At 39.8% G+C, this 18,381-nt stretch overlaps 1 protein-coding gene and 1 non-coding gene across 2 annotated transcripts in view; one reads left to right on the top strand and one right to left on the bottom strand.

The window, feature by feature from the left end:
* The first annotated feature begins 3,127 nt into the window (after window positions 1–3,127).
* On the top strand, window positions 3,128–3,231 carry LOC120589965 (U6 spliceosomal RNA). Its single transcript, XR_005649597.1, has one exon. It is a non-coding gene; the product is annotated as a U6 spliceosomal RNA (small nuclear RNA).
* A 13,462-nt stretch (window positions 3,232–16,693) lies between these two features.
* The window catches only part of ZSWIM7 (zinc finger SWIM-type containing 7), a 41,290-nt gene continuing 39,602 nt past the window's right edge, over window positions 16,694–18,381 (bottom strand). The window contains exon 6 of the mRNA XM_039847471.1: window positions 16,694–18,203. The gene's annotated coding sequence lies outside the window, so the exon portion shown is untranslated. The remainder of the gene's footprint in view (window positions 18,204–18,381) is intronic.

Below are 18,381 nucleotides of genomic sequence, written 5' to 3'. Positions count from 1 at the left end.
GTTTCTTGAGGCAACTATAAGCACAGCATCCGTGGATTGCTTGCTGAATCTCAACAGGTGGCCCCAGAGGGACACAGGCCAGGGCTAAACTTGGCCTGCAGCTGAACCCCTCTCAGGGCTGTGCCACTGGATGCTTATTACACATGGCCACGCTGGGAGACTTAGGAGCTTTGCTTAGTACATAGAAACAGACACAGAAAGGCAGCCAAAATGGGAAGATAAAGAAGCAGAAACCATATGAGAGAAGAGAACAGAGATCCAGGAATAATGGAATCAAGCAATCTAACAGATGCAGAGTTCAGAACAGTGGTTATAAAGATGCTCAATGAACTTAGGGGATGTGTAGATGAATTCCGATTTAAAAAATATAAAAACAGAAATGGAAATTACAAAGAGGAACCAGTCAGAAATGAAGAGTATATTATAGGGAATCAACAGAGTGGATAAAGAACAGGATCGAACCACCAATATAGAGGATAGGGAAGCCAAGGACACTTAATCAGAATGGCAAGAAAAAAAGAATCCAAGGCTATAACAATAATTTAAGGAGCCTATGGGACACAATTAAATGTAAAAATATCCATGTCGTAGGGGTACTTGAAGGAAAACAAGAAGTTGAAGAGCTATTTGGAGAAATAATGATAGAAAACTTCCCTCACCTGGTGAAGGAAATAGACATACAACCTCAAGAAATTCAGAGTCCCAAGAAAGAGGAACCCAAAGAGGCCTACACCAAGACACATCATAATTAAAATGCCAAAGGTTAAATACAAAAAGGAAATCATAAAAGCAGCAAGAGAAAAACAATTAGTTACCTACTACAAGGGAGTACACATAAGACTGGCAGATAATTTCTCAAAAGAAACTGTAAGACAGAAGTGCTTGGCAAAAAATATTCAACGTGATGAAAACCCAGGGTCTACAACCAAGAGTACTTTATCCAGCAAAGCTATCATTTAGAGTCGAAGGACAGATAAGGAACTTCCTAGACAAAAATAAGCTAAAAGAATTTATCAACTCCAAGCCAGTATTACAGGAAATGTTGGAGAGACTTCTTTAAAAAAAAAGAACAAGTATCAAAAACATGAATAAAGAATGGTACTAACTACATTCTTATCAACAAGTACCTCAAATGGAAAAGAATTAAGTAAATGCTCCAACCAAAAGATAGAGTGGCTGAATGGATAAGAAAACAAGACCCCTATATATGCTGCCTACAAGAGACTCACTTCAGATTAAAAGACACACACAGACTAAAAGGAAGGGGATGAAAAAAGATATTGCCTTGGTGGACCTAGAGGGTATTGTGTTGAATGAAATGGGTCAGATAGAGAAAGACAAATATCGCAAGATTTCACGTACATGTGGAATCCAAAAAATGAAATAAACAACAACAACAAAGGTGGAAATAAACTCATAGATACAGAGAATATTTAGAGGGATACTAGATGTCAGGGATTTGGTGGGGGAGAAAAAGAAAGGCAAAGGGATTAAGAGGTACAAATGGATAATTGCAGAATAAACATGAAGATGTAGAGTGCAGCATGGGTAAGATGGTTAATAATGTAATAAATAGGTAAGGGGGAAGAAGGGTACTAGATTTCGTGGGGCGATCGCTTTGCGAGTTATGTGGATCTCTGATCACTAGGCTCTACAATAGAAACTGGTATATTACTGTATGTCAACTATAATTGAAAAAAAACTTATTGAATTGTACAATGTAAATCAAGCAATTAATTTCTATTACCAAAATTAATATCCGTTCAGTATTTTATCGGTGCCCTTATGTATCACTTAGGCTTACCTTAGGCTGCAAGAAATAGAGACCTGAAAAATACTGTCTTAGACAAGATAAGAAACTTATTTATTTCTCTCACATACACACAAAAGTCAAAGGTAGAACGTCCGAAGCTGGTATGTTGGAGTCATAAAATCTGGGACCCAGGCCCCTTTTCGCTCTGACATCCCTGAGGGAGCGGCATTTGTCTTCATGATCTAATATGACTAACAGAGTTTCAGTTATCACAATTATATTCCAGGTGACAGGTTAGATGGGAGTATCAGGTCCCTTTTAAGTCTTCCTAGAAGATCCATATAATACTTCCGTTTGTGTATCATTGGGCAGAATTTAGTCCTATGGGTACACCTAGCTGCAAAAGAGACTGGAGATGTAGCCGTTTAGGTGAACAGCAGTGAGGCTGGCTAAAAAGTGGGGTTCTGTTACTAAAAAGAAATGAAGAATTAATATTGTGTAGGCACCTAGAAGTCTCTGTGACAACGCATATACTTTTTCATCTTAAAGTTTAATTCTTTGACTAGGTTCAAAAACTTATTTTTACTCAGCTCAAAAGTAAAATATTATGAAACGATATACAGTGAAAAGTTCCCCACCTACACAGTCTCCCCTGCCCTCCCCGTACACATGCATAGCAGTGACCATTTTATCAGTTATTTTGTGTTTCATTCCCGAGTGTCTTATATACAGTTAATGTGACTATTATATACTCTCCCCTTTTTTAACGGGAAAGGTCTGCATCTTGTTTTTGTTTTGTTTTGTTTGCTTTCTTTTCCCTTAGAAATGTATCTTGGAGACATTTCTCTATCAAAACATAGAGAACATTCTCACTCGTTTCTGCTGCCTAGTATTCCACTGTATGGAGGTAGCAGAAATTATCTAGTCTCCTATGGAGGTAGCTGTACAATCTCTCATCTACACTAGGACACACAAGAGTGAAAGTGGTGGCCTCTATTATTAATTATACTGGAGCAAAGGTGTAAAGTGTCCCAAGCAAACTGCATGTAGGCTCATGCCATAGATGGGGATGTCTCCAGTATTTTGCAATTACAACAATGCTGAGGTTATTAACGTACACGGGTATGGATAGGTTCATTTGCATAAGCATCAAACTTTTAATTGCTGGGTCAAAGGGTGTGTACCTTTGTGCTTTGGATAGAAACTGCCACGTTGTCTCTGTGGGAATTGGATTAATTTGTTCTCTCATTAGCAACGTATGAGGGTGTCTCTTTCCCACAGGTTGGCCTCCAGAGTATGTTATCAGACCTTTGGATTTTGCTGATCTAATAGGTAAAACGTGGTATCTGAATTCAGTTTTAATTTGTATTTTGTGTGCTCATTTCAGCAGCACATATACTAAAATTGGAACAATACAAAGATTAACATGACCTCTGAACAAGGATGGCAAGCAAATTCATGAAATGTTCCATATTTTTTGGTTGCCAGATGGGTGCGGGTTTGGGGGTTTGGATGAAAAAGGTAAAGGGATTAAGAAGTACAGATTGTTAGGGAATATAGTCAGTAATATTGTAATAACTATGTGTGGTGCCACGTGGGCACTAGTCTAATGGGGGGATCACTTCATTAATCATATAAATGTCTAACCACTGTGCTGTACACCTGAAACTAATATAAACTAATATTAAATGTCAATCGTGACTGAAATAAATAAAGAGGACTTTTTAAAATTTTGCATTTTGTTGTGAATGAGGCTGAGCATGCTTTAAAATTCTATTTTGTGTTCCGTTTTTTGTGAATTGTCTTTTCATATGCTTTGCCCATATTTCTTATTAAATATTTAGAAATCTTACCCTGGAGCTTTCTATACATCAGAGAGGTGACGTCTATGATTTGACATACAAATAGTTTCCCCAGCTGGTTGTTTGTCTTTGCTTATGGTGGTTGGTTTGTTTTTACCACACCTAAGTTTTTTCTTTTACTCTTTTCTTTTATTCCTTTGGATTATAAATCAAAGCTAGAAAGCCCTTCCCTGCTCCGAGGTTATGAAGGAGTATGCCGAGGTTTTCTTCTAGAATTTTCATTCTTCTATTTTAAATCCTTGGTGCATTTGGCATTTATTGTGGCATACTTGTGAAGTTATGGATTTATATACTTTTTAATAAGTATGTTTCCTTTTTCAATAGTAATACCAGCTCATAAAGTCAACTGTATTTCAGCAGTCTTCTACTCCAGCCCCCTCAGAACACCCAGCCCCCAAGAACTTGCTAGCTATTTTCTGGTCTTTCCAAAGTTTCTATCGATATTTATCTCCATATGTATAAATAGGAACTTGTACTGCTCTGTGTTCACTTTATTGATTTTAAGCATGCTCTATTGTTATGTTGCATGAGAATTTAAGTCCCACGCCTCCACCCCCATGACCCTTGAACACCAATGCCCGTATTTGTGTTGACAGACTGTTTACTGGGCAGCTGGTACTGGAATCTGACCATCTTTTACTTCTCTTTTCCAAATTTTTTTTTCACTTTTCAGTAAGTGACCTGATTTAGTCATTATCACCCCCTTTTCAGAAGTGTAAAAACCAGATAGAGTTGGGAGTAAGGCATGGGAGTGGGGCACACCTTCTTTTTTTCTCCAAAACATTTTTTTTCCTAACTACTCCCACTGTCTTATTGTTTGAAATAGCTGGCTGCATTTGTCTCTGAATAAGCAACAACCCAGTGTTTGTTTTCTCTACTTCAGTGCTTCCAGCCTAGCATTTCTGGGCATTTCTTAAGGTTCCAGGACTCATCCGCAAATATTCCACATGGCTGTTCTGTGCCAGACAGTGTGCCATGTGCTGTGGATAGAACTCAGCCCCGGCCCTTTTTGGATCCTTTTGGATCCCCGGGGCTGAGGGGACGGGGACCAGAAACAGGAATGTACAAGATGACAGATATGGATATGCCAGGATAAAAAAGCAGAGCAAGGGGAAACAATCAAGTATGCCAGTTAGGGCAAGTACTATTCTATAAAGGATAGTCAGAGAAAGTCTCTTTTGGGTAAGTGACAAATTTGAACAGATACCTGAAAGATATGAGGGAGCCATATGAAAATGTGGGGGAGACCATGATGGGCTGGGGAACATCATGTGCAGAGTCCCTGCAGCAGAAATGTGCTAGTTGTGTTGGGACGAGGGTATTGGTGTGTGCGTGTGTAGTGTGTGTGTGTGTGTGTGCGTGAGAGAGAGAGAGAGAGAGAGAGAGAGATATATAGAGAGAGAGAGAGAGAGAGAGAGAGTGTGTGTTAGGGGTGTGGCAGGAAGGCCAGTGTGAACAGCAGAATGTGTGAAGCAGCTGGCTGCTGGAAGAGGTAGATAGGTAAGAACTATCCGGGCTTATCAGAATTAATCAAAGCATTCTGAACATGGTCTCAATTACATTCTTGAACATTCTTTTTGGAAGTTAAGCAGAGAAGTGATTGTAGAGGGACACGAGTGTAAAAATAAAATTAACAAAGCTTAGTGAAGTGGTCCCCACAATAGTTCAGATGGGAGGTGAGAGAGTTTAGTCAGGATGATAGCAGGGAAGAGGGGAAGAAGCAAGCAGATGTGGAATAGATTTTAGGCAGAGCCGGCATATATAGCGAGTCAGAGAAATAGGAATCAAGGGTGACCCATGGTGTGTGAACAGAGCATCTGTTGAACCCTGGGAGCACCTGCTGAACTGGAAGAGACAAGAGGGGTGGGGTGCAGGGAACCTGGAGTCAGGTTTGAGATGCCTTTTCAACATCCAAGTGGAGAAGTTAAGTAGATAGGAAACTATAGGAGTCTGGAACCCAGAAGAAAAAAAAAAAAAGAAAGAAACCGTATGAAGATGGTTCCTGGGTCCTCCAACTCATAACAGATGGAAGAGCCAGGGAATTTGGCCCAGGACCTGCTGGGGAGTGGCAGGGAGGCTGGAGGACTGCCAGGACATGGTGGGCTGTGGCATCTCTGGAAGTGTTTCAAGAAAGAGAAAGTGATGGACTGTGACAGCGGCTGTTGAGAGTTCAAGTAAGATGAACACCGAGAATCGGTACTGAATATGGCAAGGTGTGAGCTGCTGGTGACGTTACAAGATGGTTTTAGGGATGGGACAGGTTCCATGTGGAGGCATGTGGAAAGAGAGAATGTGTGAGAAGAAAGTCTTCAGTGAAGACCTGGCTTTAAGGGAGTTTTGTTATAAAGTGGGTGTGGGGAGACAGAGAGAAGGAGAGATTGTTGGAAGAGATGTCGGTTTAGGGAGGGTTTCTCATTTTCATCTTCTTCCTTTCTTTTCTTGAAGGATGGAAAGATACAGCACATTTGCCTAGAATAAGGGAGATGTGTGAGTGCAGGAGGACGGGGAGCAATGGGACAATCCTCGGGCAGTGAGGGCCTTGAGGGTTGGCAAGGCTGGACATGGGAGCAGGGCAGGCTGCAAAATCCCACACAGGCTCCTGGAAGCTGGTGTGCGAGGCAGGAGGCAAGGTAGTGGGAATGCTGGGGACTTGAGCAGTGGTTCTTTGTCAACCTGTGTAAACATATGTCTTTATTTTCACAGCTGGTGCAGTTGTACAGGGGCCCAGTGAGCTAAACACGAGGTGAGCAGAGTGGGGGTATCACAGAGGAAATGAACTAGAATGGGAGGCCGTGGTGGGAGAGATTCTGCCGATGATTCACCTCCTGGCAGGGTGGCCAGGGTGAAGATGATTCATGTGGGTCAGAGGGAGAGTTTGGACCAGGAAGTTAGGAAACAGAGGCAAGAGGATACGTGGAAAGACATGGTTGAAGCTATCAAGAGTGATGACAGGAGTATGTGGTGAGAAAAAGACCGTGGGGGGGGAGGGTGCTGAACACCTTCCAGGAAGCAGGCAAAGTGACCAGTAGGAAATGACTGCAGGAAGAAAGGGCAGACAGTAATGTAATCTGAAGGCACGCTTTTCAGAGAGAAAATGCTTCATTTTTATGGAAGGAGAGGGGAGAAATATTCTGGGAGACTGAGGAGGTCCTTGGGGATGCAGGACCTGTGAGACAAAACCTGGCCCCTCTGGAGAGAGCTGCAGGGGAAGCAGCCTTGGGGGCGGGGATCAGTCTCTGTCTGAGAGAGAGGGTGCTGGGCCGTTTAGAGAGGAGGCCAAGGATTTGGGACATTTTCTGGTGACACCATGAGTTCCTAGTGGCCTAGTAGAAATTTGGGGGTCAGGAAGAAATGGACTTTTGGGTCAGATGAAGGAATGTTTTGAGCCATATGGGCACCATAACAGTGTGGAATACGCAGTGGAATCCAGCCCAAGCCCAGAGAGTCAGGAGCCTTTCTTGAGGAGTTAGGTGGAATGAAAACCCCACGAGAGCCCAGGAGCCCTGGGGCGGGTCCCAAGATGAGCCCGGGCTATAACATGCATCATGAAGGAAGCTACTCGCTGAACATGCTATCTCTGCCCTGCCCCTGGGAAGCTGGCCTGGTTGACAGTGTGTGTGCAGGGGTAGGGGGATGCTTTCCTTGTGAGGTAGCCAAGAAACATTGTGCTTATCTCCTTTCATCCTGTCTCAAAAGCTACTGCCATGATGCCCACCCCCATTCCAGCAGCACTATTCACTACGGCCAGAAGGTGGAAGCCTGGGCTACTCACACAATGGAATATTATTCAGCCTTAAAAAGGAAGGAAATCTTGACACATGCTCCAACATGGATGAACCTTGAAGACATTATGCAAGTGAAATAATCAAGACACAAAAGGACGAATGCTGCAGGATTCCACTTATATGCGACACCTAGACTCATCAAATTCATAGAGACAGAAAGTAGAATGGTGGTTCCCAGGGGGCTGAGGGAGGGGTACGGGGAATTAGTGTTTAATAGAGACAGAGTTTCAGTTTGGAAAGTGAAAACATTCTGTAGGTGGTGATGGTTGCATAACAATTCAATCCAAAGCTCCTCTAGGGGCTTTGGCCTAAAAGGAGGAATCAGGGCAAGTGGTGACTTGAGGCGATGATGACCTCCCAGGAGTGACCCTGTGCAGGGCTTGCGCTGGAGGACCTGGGTGCCTCTCAGGCAGGACATGTGCTTACTCATTTGCCACACTCAGATCTCACACGGAAACATCTGAATCCCCAAGGGTGGTGATTTGCATTGGGTGGAGCTGGGGGCCCTAGGCATTTAGCTTAGCTTGGGGCTCAGCAACAAGGCAAACTGCTCACAAACAGCAGGCCTGGAACTATGGTTATTTTCTTGACCTCAATCTCAAATGCCAAATCTCAAAACTATCATTAAAATGACCAGATTTCTTCATTTAAAGAAAATAGTGTCTGCTGAACTCCATATTTTCACCTGACATTTGTTCAGGGCCAGCCCGAAGGCCTTTTTGGGAACCTGGCAGGGGAGTCTGCGCTCACAGAGAAGAGTAAGGCTGAGAAAATTCTGAACAAGGAAAATAAAAAACAGATGTCAAAATACACCAGAAAGATGCAGAACTTTTGAAAAGTGTAGTACCAACAAGAGAAAAGAGAAAATAGATTCGTGAATCCGAACAGAACTCAGAAGCACATGAGTGATTAGAACGGGGCTTAGAGTCTGAGAAAGGAGAGGGCATCTGTCACCATGTGGGGTGTTGGGGGCATCTTGCCACTGGTTTGGGGGCAGAAGAGACAGATTAGATTCTTACCCTCCGAGTAAGACACAAAACCCAGAAGCCATAAATGGGAGAGAGATACTGACACACTCAATCATATAAAATGAAAAACTTCTGTATGACAAAGGCACCATAAACAAAATTAAAAGATTAAAAACAGACTGGGGAAAAAATAGACTTGGAAAAATGTTTACAACACATAGCAGGCAATACATATTATTCACTACATAATAAATTATACGCAAAGAGCTCCTAAAAATGAATAAGACAAATAATCCAGTCAAAAAATGGATTCCTTGGCAATTCTTAGAAAAAATTGCAAAGTATTAGTAAAAATGAAGAGAAGCTTGACTTCATTAGATGGTAAAAAAAAATTAGTAAAATAAAGCAATGATGATATATTCATTTACTTAACAGATTGGAAGAAATAAAAAATATTGATAATGTTTTGTTGTGTCAAAATTATGCAGAAATGGATACTCCATATGCTGTTGGTGAAAGATAAATGAGTAATAGCTTTCTGGAGAGTGATTTGGTGATGTTAGTATGTTAAATGTTGATACGGCATTCCCACTTCTGGAAATTTACCCCTTAAAGTACTCATGGCTATTCAGGAGGAGTTATGGACTAGAATAACAGCAAAAACATAATGGAAATAAACTAGGAATTTCCATGAATAGAAGAGTGGTAAAAAATAGTGTGTTCAATAGTATGGAATCTACAAGAAAGATGGGATTAATGTGTTCTTAGAAAGGTGTTCTCAAGATATAGTTGTTAAAATAGAGTTTTTGACAATACACATAGAGTAAGTCTACTTTTGTTTTTTAAAAATCTGCATATGCATAAATGCACATGCTCCATTTCACTAATTCCAGATGGCATATCCTTTTCACATTTTAACAGGATATGTCATCACTAGCATCTTTGATTTTGTAATATATGGCTTTATGTTTTTCTAAGCATAGAAAAATATCTGGAACAATATTCAAAACTGAAATGTGGGAAGGTGTGAATAAAGAGGTTGGGGAGGAGCACTTTAACTATCTTAAACATTCCTGTGAGTTTATATTTGTACTATGAGCACATATCATTTTTGCAATATATAAAAGCAAAATATTAACAACCGATAAACCAGATGTGGCCGTGGTCAGCACATCAGATTTTATCCTGAGCCCACAGAAAACCAGTTTTACTTTCCCACCCTGGACAACCTTTATTCTTAAGGGGGTGGCATTCTCCTTCCATTATTTTTTCATCTTCCCCAGAATCCGAACTGTCACCCCAGAGGCCAGGAAGAGAAAAAGGAAACTGAGTTCTCCCCCAGCCTGCCCACATCTGGAGGCTGGATTTGGTGCTGTTGTGTTCTGTCGTGTTTCCTGTAGCCGATGCAGCAATTAGAAATTCTGTCCTGGACTTTTGATTAGCAGGAGATTGGAGAGAGAGGGAGGAGACCTTAGAGGTCACTGGATTCAACTTTCCCATTTGATGATTAAGGAAACAAATGTTCAAAGAGGTGAAGCGGCGGTCTCAGTCCTGCAGGGAGAGCTGGCCCTGCCCTGGATACTAGGCTATGGCTTCCCAGCTGTCTTTCTCTTCCATCTGAGTGGATGAGCCAAGAACTAAGATTTCCTTGACCTGAAACATTTGTGTGGCTCTGAATTCTGTAGGATGCTTTGCTGCAAGACACGGAAAACATGCACCACAGTGCCTTGCACCTTAGGGACACTTACAGCATTATTGAACAAGAATCCAGAGAGAGCTGTTCTTGGGGCTGGTTGGGATGTTCAAAGATGTGATCGGGAACACAAGCTCTTTCCTCCATCTTTCCCCCATCACCTTCAGTGTGTCGGTTTTCACATCAGATTTGTCACCTCATGGTTGCGAAATGGCTACCATAGCTCTAAATATCGTGTTTTCACAAAGCAGCTTCCAGAGCAGGAAGGGGAGGAGGGGGCCCAAAGCTCATTGCATAATTCCCCTCACGTCCTGTTGGCCAGAGTCAGTCACATGCCCTTCCCTTAGACTAATTCCTGGCAAAGTTTCATCCTCTAAGGTGTGCATGTTGCTGTTATACTGAGGCTCTGTTAGCAATCTGGAAAAGGGGATTACTGCTGGGGAGCCAAAGAGCAGGGCTGCCACAAGCTCCATAGTGAGCACTTGGTCTGAGGTAATGTCCCATACTTCTCATGGAAGCCGTGAAGTAACAGTTATAAATGTAGAATGAATAGCTCAAATACTTGGTGAAGAGCCGATTAATGGATTCTAAAATTTCCTGATGGCTTCCATCGGCCTCCTCAGATGATGTGCTTTGCAAACCACACTGATGAAAAATGACACTTTTCCACCTGAGGTCTCTGAAATCAGCAACAGAAACAAGTGCCACATTTCAAATAAAGGATTGCAGCAATCTGCAAAGACAGAGCACACTGACATGGGCTTGCTGCTTTAAGCATTTGGTGGAAAATAGAGCAAGCTTCCCAGAGAAGAGACCAGTTTTCCTTTCCCGCCCTGGAAAAGCGGGAGAAGGGGCCGGCCTGCCTGGGGCCTGTCTGGTGACCTCAGCCTCATTCCCGCTGTCCCCTCTGTACGGTCACTACCAGGCCACAAGGCTGGAGGCGTATAACTGGGCCAAACCCAGAGCAAAATGAGCATAATTCTCACAGACAGGAAGAAAGTCGGGTGCCCAGATTCAATGTCCACGTTACCTTACCAGGCACTTTCTCCTGGAGCCTAGTGTTTCAACCACCTACCTTCCCTAAGGGCCTGAGCCCAAAGTCACCCTGAGACAAGTATTCATCCCATTCCAGAAGTCCTCCACAACATCCTTTCATGTGAGATATGAGATCTGATACCCTTAAAACCCACTAACATTGAATGGAAACAGCATGTCTAAGAAAAACTTTGGTCCCCTTTTCCGTACTAAAGATCCACAGGCAGATCTGTCCCTGTGTCAGGCATGATGTGAACATTGTCATGAGAGGCAGCTGTGTGTGATGGCTTTGGAAAGTCATCCAGTTCGCTTAGCCTTGGCTGCTTCACCTCTCTACGTGGCATCAGGTTACAAGCCATGTGACTTTGTTTTGTGTATCTTCTTTGGAGAAATGTCCATTCAAACCCTTTGCCCATTAAAAAAAAAACTTGAATTATTTGTCTTTTATCACTGAGTTATAAAAAATCTTTATATATTCTGGATTCTAGACTCTTGTGAGTTATACAATTTGCAAATATTTTCTCCCATTTTGTCTTTTCATTCTCTTGATAGTACCCTTTGATGTACAGATGTTTTAAATTTTCATGAAGCCCAATTTATCTATTTTTTTTATTTGGTTGTTTGGGCTTTTGGTATCATATTCTTAGAAGTTATTGCCTAATCAAAGGTCACAATATTTATGCTTATATTTTCTTCTATGAGTTTTATAGTTTTAGTTCTTATATTTAGGTTTTTGACCCATTTTGAGTTAATTTTGGTATATGATATGAAGTAGAGGTCTAAATTGATTCTTTTGCATGTGGGTATCCAATTATCCCTGCCCTATTTATTGAAAAGGCTATTCTTTTCTTCATTGAATTGTCACAGGACCTTTGTCGAATATCAATTGACCTTAAATGTAATGGTTTATTACTGGACTGTCAATTCTATTCCATCGAGCTGTATCTCTGCCTTTATGCCAGTACATTGTCTTGATTACTATAGATTTGCAGTGAGTTTTGAAATCAGAAAGTATTAGTTCTCCAACTTTGTTTTTCTTTTTCAAGATTGTTTTGCTTCTTCTGGGTCCCTTGCATTTTCATGTATATTTTAGGATTAGCTTGTCAATTTTTGCAAAGAAGTCAGTAAGGATTTTGAAAGAGATTATATTGAATCCGTAGATTAATTTGGGTAGCATTGCCATCTTAACAATATTAGTCTTCCAATCCATGAATGTGGAATGTCTTTTCACTTATTTAGGTGTTCTTAATTTCTTTGAGTGATGTTTTATAGTTTTCATTGTACAAATCTTGCACTTCTTTAGTTAAATTTATCCTTAGTAACTTTATTCTTTTTGGTGTTATTGGAAATGGAATTGTTTCCTTAATCTAATTTATAGATCGTTCTCACTATTGAATAAAAATACTATTAATTTTATACTTTGAATAAGATATTGATCTCGTATCCTTGCTGAATTCATTTATTAATTCTAATAGATTTTGTTTTGTTGGTGTTTGATCTTTTTGTGGATCCCTTAGACCTTTCTCTATACAAGATAATGGCATTTGCAAGTGTAAACATTTTTACTTCTTCTTTTCCTACTGGATACTTCTTATTCCTTCATTTTCCTCTTTGCTTCATTGTCTTGGCTAGAACTGCCAGTATAATGCTGAATAGAAATGGCAAGAGCAAACATCCTTGTCCTGTTCTTGATCTTAGAAAGCTTTCAGTCTTTTACCATTAAGTATGTTATTAGCTATGAGTTTTTCATAGACGGCCTTTTGAGATTGAAAAAGTTTCCTTCTCTTTTTATTTGTTGATTGTTTTCTTTATTATGAAAGCATGTTAGATTTTTATTTAATGTGTCTATTTTTATTTTATATGTCTATTGGTATGATCATGTGGTTTTTGTCTTTTATTCTATTAACTAGGTGTATTACATAGATTGATTTTTGTATATGAAACCAATCTTGCATTCCTTGGATAAATCCCACTTTGTTATAGTGTATAGTTCTTGTTATATGTTACTGGATTCGGTTGTGAGTTGAGAATTTTGCATCTAAGTTCATAAGGAGTAATGGCCTGTAGTTTTCTTGTTTTGTCTTTCTCTGGTTTTGGTATCAGGATAATGTTGGCTTCCTAGAATGATGTGGGATGTATTCTCTCCCCTTTCCTGTGAAAATCCTTCACAAGAGTTTGTGAGGATAGGTATTAATTCTCCTTTAAATGTTTTATAAAATTCACCAGTGAAGCCATCTGGGTCTGGATTTTTCTTTGTGCAAAATTTTTCGATTACTAACTTCACCTCTTGTTATAGATTTATTCATATTTTTTATTTCTTCTTGAGTTAGTTTTGGTAGTTTGCATTTTTTCTAGAAATTCGTTCTTTTCATGCAGGTTATCTTATTTGTTGGCATACAATGGTTCACAGTATTTCTGAACATTTCTTTTTATTTTTGTATGGTTGATAGTAATGTCTCTTTGTCATTTCTGATTTTAGTAAATCATCTTCTCTCCTCTCATTCTTTTGATCGGTCCAGCTAAAGCTTTGTCAATTTTATTAATCTTTTCCAAAAAAAGCAAATTTTGGCTTTGTTGATTTTCTCCATTTTTCTATTCTTTATTTTATTATTTTGCATTCTAGTCTTTATTCTGTCCTTCCTTCAGCCTATGTTAAGTGTAGTTTGCTCTTCTTTTCCTAGTTCCTTGAGGTGGAAGGTTTAGTTATTGATTTAAGTTCTTTCTTCCTTTTTAATATTGATATTTACAACCATAAATTTTCCTCTAAGCACTGCTTTTACTATATCTCATATATTTTGGTATCGTTTTGTGGTTTTGTTTTCTCAAAACATCTCAAAATATTTTCTAATTTCCTTTATGATTTCTTCTTTAATCCTTTGATTACTTGTGTGTGTCATTTAATTTCAAAATATTTGTGAATTTCTCAAATATCCATTTGTCATTGATTTCTAATTTTATTCCATTTGGTTGTACAACATTCTTTATATGTTTTCTATCATTTAAGTTCACTGAATCTTGTTTTATGGCCTACCATGTTGTCTATTTTGGAGACTGTCCCACGTGCACTTGAGCGAATGTGTATTTTGCTGTTGTTGAGTGGAGTGTTCTATTGATGTCCATTAGGTTTAGTTGATTTATAGTATTGTTCAAATCTTCTGTTTCTGTGATGATCTTCTGTTGCCTAATTGTTGTATCCCTTATTGAAAAGGGTATATAGACATATCCAACTATTATTGTCAAATTGTCTATTTCTCCCTTCAGTTCTGACAATTTTTGCTTTATGTATTCTGGGGTTCCATTGTTGGGTACATACTTATTTATAAGGGATTAACCCTTTTATCATTATAAAATATTCTTATTTGTCTCTAGTACCAATTTATGTCTTAAAGTCTATTTTGTCTGATTTTAGCATAGCCACTCCAATTATTTTGTTACTCTCCATGACATATCTCTTTCTATTCTTTTGCTTTCAACCTATTTGTATCTTTGAATCTAAAGTGTGTCTCTTGTAAGTAGCATATATTTGGATCTACCTTTTTAAAATCTGTTCTATCAATATCTGCCTTTTAATACAAATGTTTAATCCACTTATATTTAATGTTATACTAAAGGTAGGACTTATATCTACCATTTTTCTATGTGTTTGCTATATGTCTTATGTCTTTTTTGTTCCTCTATTTCTCCATTATGCCTTTTTTTGTTAAATATTTTTATTGAACCATTTAAATTTCATATCGATTCTTTTACTCGATTTTTAGAGTATACAATAGTAGACAAAAGCTTTGCTCCATTCTCTCCCTCCCTCTTTTTGCTATTTTTGTCATACTAGTCATATCTTTATACATTGTGTGCTCATCAATACAGATTTATAATTATTCTTTTATGCTATCTTTTACATTTGTGTTTATACTGTCTTTTATATATACCTATCCAGTTAACTTTACTGGTGTACTTTATTTCTTCATGAAGATTCGAGTTACTGACTAGTGTCCTTTCATTTCAGCCTGAATAATTCTTTTTTATTATTTATTGTAGTATTTATTGTATGGCTGTTAGTAGTGAATTTTTGTTTATCTACTATTAATTTCTCCTACATTTTTGAAGAATGGTTTTGCTAGATACAGAATATTTGGTTAAAAGTCTTTTTCTTTCAGTACTTTGAACACGTTATCCACTGCCTGTTTGTCACTGTAATTTCTAATGAGAAGTCAGATGATAATTTTATTGAGGATTCCTTTCACATGATAAGTCGCCTTTTTCTTGCTGTGTTCAAGATTTCTTTGACTTTGGATTTAACAATTTGATTATGATGTATCCAAATATATATGTTTGATTTTATCCCTCTTGGAGTTCATTGAGTTTCTTGGATGTACAGATTTTTTTTCATCAAATTTGGGAAGTTTTTCACCATTTTTTTCTTTAGATTTTCTTTCTCACTCCTCTCCTTCTGGGACTCTCATTTTGCAAATGTCAGTCCACTTGACAGTGTCGCACAGGTTTTCTGAGACTGTTTATTTTTCTTCATTCATTTTTTTTCTGCTCTTCTGACTAGATAATTGCAATTGACCTTTCTTTTTACTTTTTCCAGTTCGAATCTGTTGTTGACTCTCTCTACTAAATCTTTCATTTCAGTTATTGTACTTTATAACTCTACAATTTCTATTTGGTTCTTTTTCATAATTTTTATCTCTTTATTGAGATTCTCTATTTGATGAAACATCATTCTCATACTTTCCTTTAATTCTTTAGACATGATTCCCTTTAAATCTTAGAACATATTCATGATAGCTTATTTAAAATCTTTGTTTAGTAAATCTAACATCTGGGCTTCTTTAGGGACAGTCTTTATTGACTGTTTTATGCCTGTGTATAGATCTTATTATCTAGTTTATATGTATGTCTCATATTTTTTATTGAAAACTGTACATTTTAAATTATATAACATGGCAACTATGAAAATCAGATTCTCTCCCCTCCCTAGGATGTGTAGTTGCTAATGTTTGTTGTTGTTGTATGTTTAGTAAATTTCCTGTAATGTCTATACTCATTATGTATGGCAATTGAAGTCTCTGCTCAGTTAGTTGAGTGGCCAGCTAATGATTTGATAGAGATTTCTTTAAATGCCTTAAACCCATGAGTCTCCCAGCCTTTGCAGAAGGGCTCACTGTGTTTTGGGACATGCTTTCAATGCCCTGGCAAACAGCTTAAAACTCTGCCTTAGCCTTCATTTCCTGCTTACTCAGAGCCTCAGAGTGAGCCAATGTGAGAGATTATGGTATTTTCAAGTCTTTTTGTGAGCATATGCACATGCATGTGGCCTTCTATATTCCAAAGACTATGTCAGAGCTTTTCAAGCTCCTTATATACATCTATCTCATTTTCTGGTTTTTCTTTTTAAGCTTTTGGCCTGCCTCTGTTTGGTCTCAAATGGTATTGCCACCTCAAGCAGCCTCACTATTAAACTCCATCCCCCATCTACATAAATACACACATGCATCTACACCTCCCCATTGCTTTTCCTCAATAAAGTTTTTCACAAGTTTTCATTAGATCAATATTCGATTTTATGTCAGAATTTCTTGTTAAGAACAATATTGATATTTTGGTGGGACAAGTCTTCATTCTAAAGGACATTTAACATTCTCAACAATTGCCTGTTGCCATTACTGCCACTTCCGTAAACTCTGTGAGTCCAGTTTAAATCCCAGTGTGAGTTCCAGACTGGGAGTTGATGGAATCAGGATAACTCAATTCTTCTCACGTAAACTTGGTAGAGAAGGGAGGGTGGCCGTGTGAGTGAAAGAGCACTATGTTAGATGAGGGCTGGGCTGGGTAAAGGACAGAGAGGAGGGAGGCTTTGCTGGCGGAACTCAGTCATGTGAAACTCAGTGGGCTGCAACACAGGTGGGGGTAGGGCACAGGTTTACAATGGGGATCCTATCTATCAGGTGATTCAGGGAAGGTTTTCTGAAGGAGGCTGAGCTCTAGTAAGGGGAAACGGAGATTCCAGGCACAGAAAATGCTGGAGCTGAGCCCAGAGCCTGGAGGCTGCAGGGTGTGCGGGAAGCACTCATAGCAACCAGCTGGCTTCCATCCCACTGCCTCTTCTCCCTCTGCCAGCTCTCCAGCCACACTGCCAGATAATGCTCTGATCCATCATGGCCCTGCTCAGCGACCTCCCTGGGCTGATGCCCAGCACTTCCAGCAGACAACCCAACACTCCATCCTGAAGGTTGAAGTCCTCCCTGGTCAGGCCATCTTCCTTTCTCTACTCTCCTGGGCATGGCTGTCCCTGAGCAAGACCCTTGCCCCACCTCCACCCCGCATGGTTCCCTACCAAATACTTCTCCACTGCCAAGTCTTGCCCACTCTGCAAAAAGTACCTCCCCAGAAAGCCTGCTGTAACTCTTTTGACCTCTTCCTACCCCAAAGAAGTGTTTGGACAAATTCTGTGATCTTCCTGAGGTTCTAGTTTATCACATACATGGTAACAAGTGCTATGGGAAATTTGGGTGATGGAGAAAGTGATATTGGAACTCAGCTAGCATGAAATTTGTGAGTTTTCCAATTTTATAACATAAAATCGGATTTTGTTATTATAGAAGTAACAAAACCACATGGAAAGTGGAGAGAGAAAAATATCCCCTTTAATAACTTCATGTAGCCTGAAGATCTTAACTACCTTGTCTGGTGACTGCTAGCAAAAGATTTTGGGTGGGGGAATAGCACAGCCAGGTGTGTTCTAGAATGATGGTATGGGTGAGGACTAGGGAGACCCACTGAGATATGAGGGAGTGATGGGAGCAGGCTTCAAGGAGGGATCCGATCTAGGTCTTAACTTTAGGGTGGAAAGAAGCAAAGCTTTGGAAGCAGAATCTCAGTAGCACTCCAGATAGGGATGTTGGGAAGGATGTCGGGAAAAGTATCAGCACCTTTCGTGGGGTGAGTGGTAAGGTCAATAACTGAGTCTCTGGAGGAGAGGACACAGGTTCTGAGGAGAGTTGATGAGCTTGATTTTAGATTCGCTGGATTTGGGGGCCTTAGGCTTTCCTGGCGGAGTCCACCAGTCGGCAATGGGGTGCTCAGGTCTGGCACTCAGGAGGCAGGCTACAGAGGAAAAGTTTGGGAGTTAAAGGTGTAAGGGCCACGTGTGAAGCCTTGGGAGTCTGAGCTTATACAGGGTGGGCATGAAGATTAAAGAGAGAGCCTGAAGAACACTGGCACTTTACAGGGGGTGGGCGAAGCATGAAGGATGTGTAGCATGTAGCCAGGTAGGAGAAAGTAG

The sequence above is a fragment of the Pteropus medius genome, unplaced genomic scaffold (genome assembly GCF_902729225.1).
Source record: "Pteropus medius unplaced genomic scaffold, Ma_sr-lr_union100, whole genome shotgun sequence".
NCBI lineage: Eukaryota > Metazoa > Chordata > Mammalia > Chiroptera > Pteropodidae > Pteropus > Pteropus medius.
This window is presented reverse-complemented; position numbering and strand designations above follow the sequence as displayed.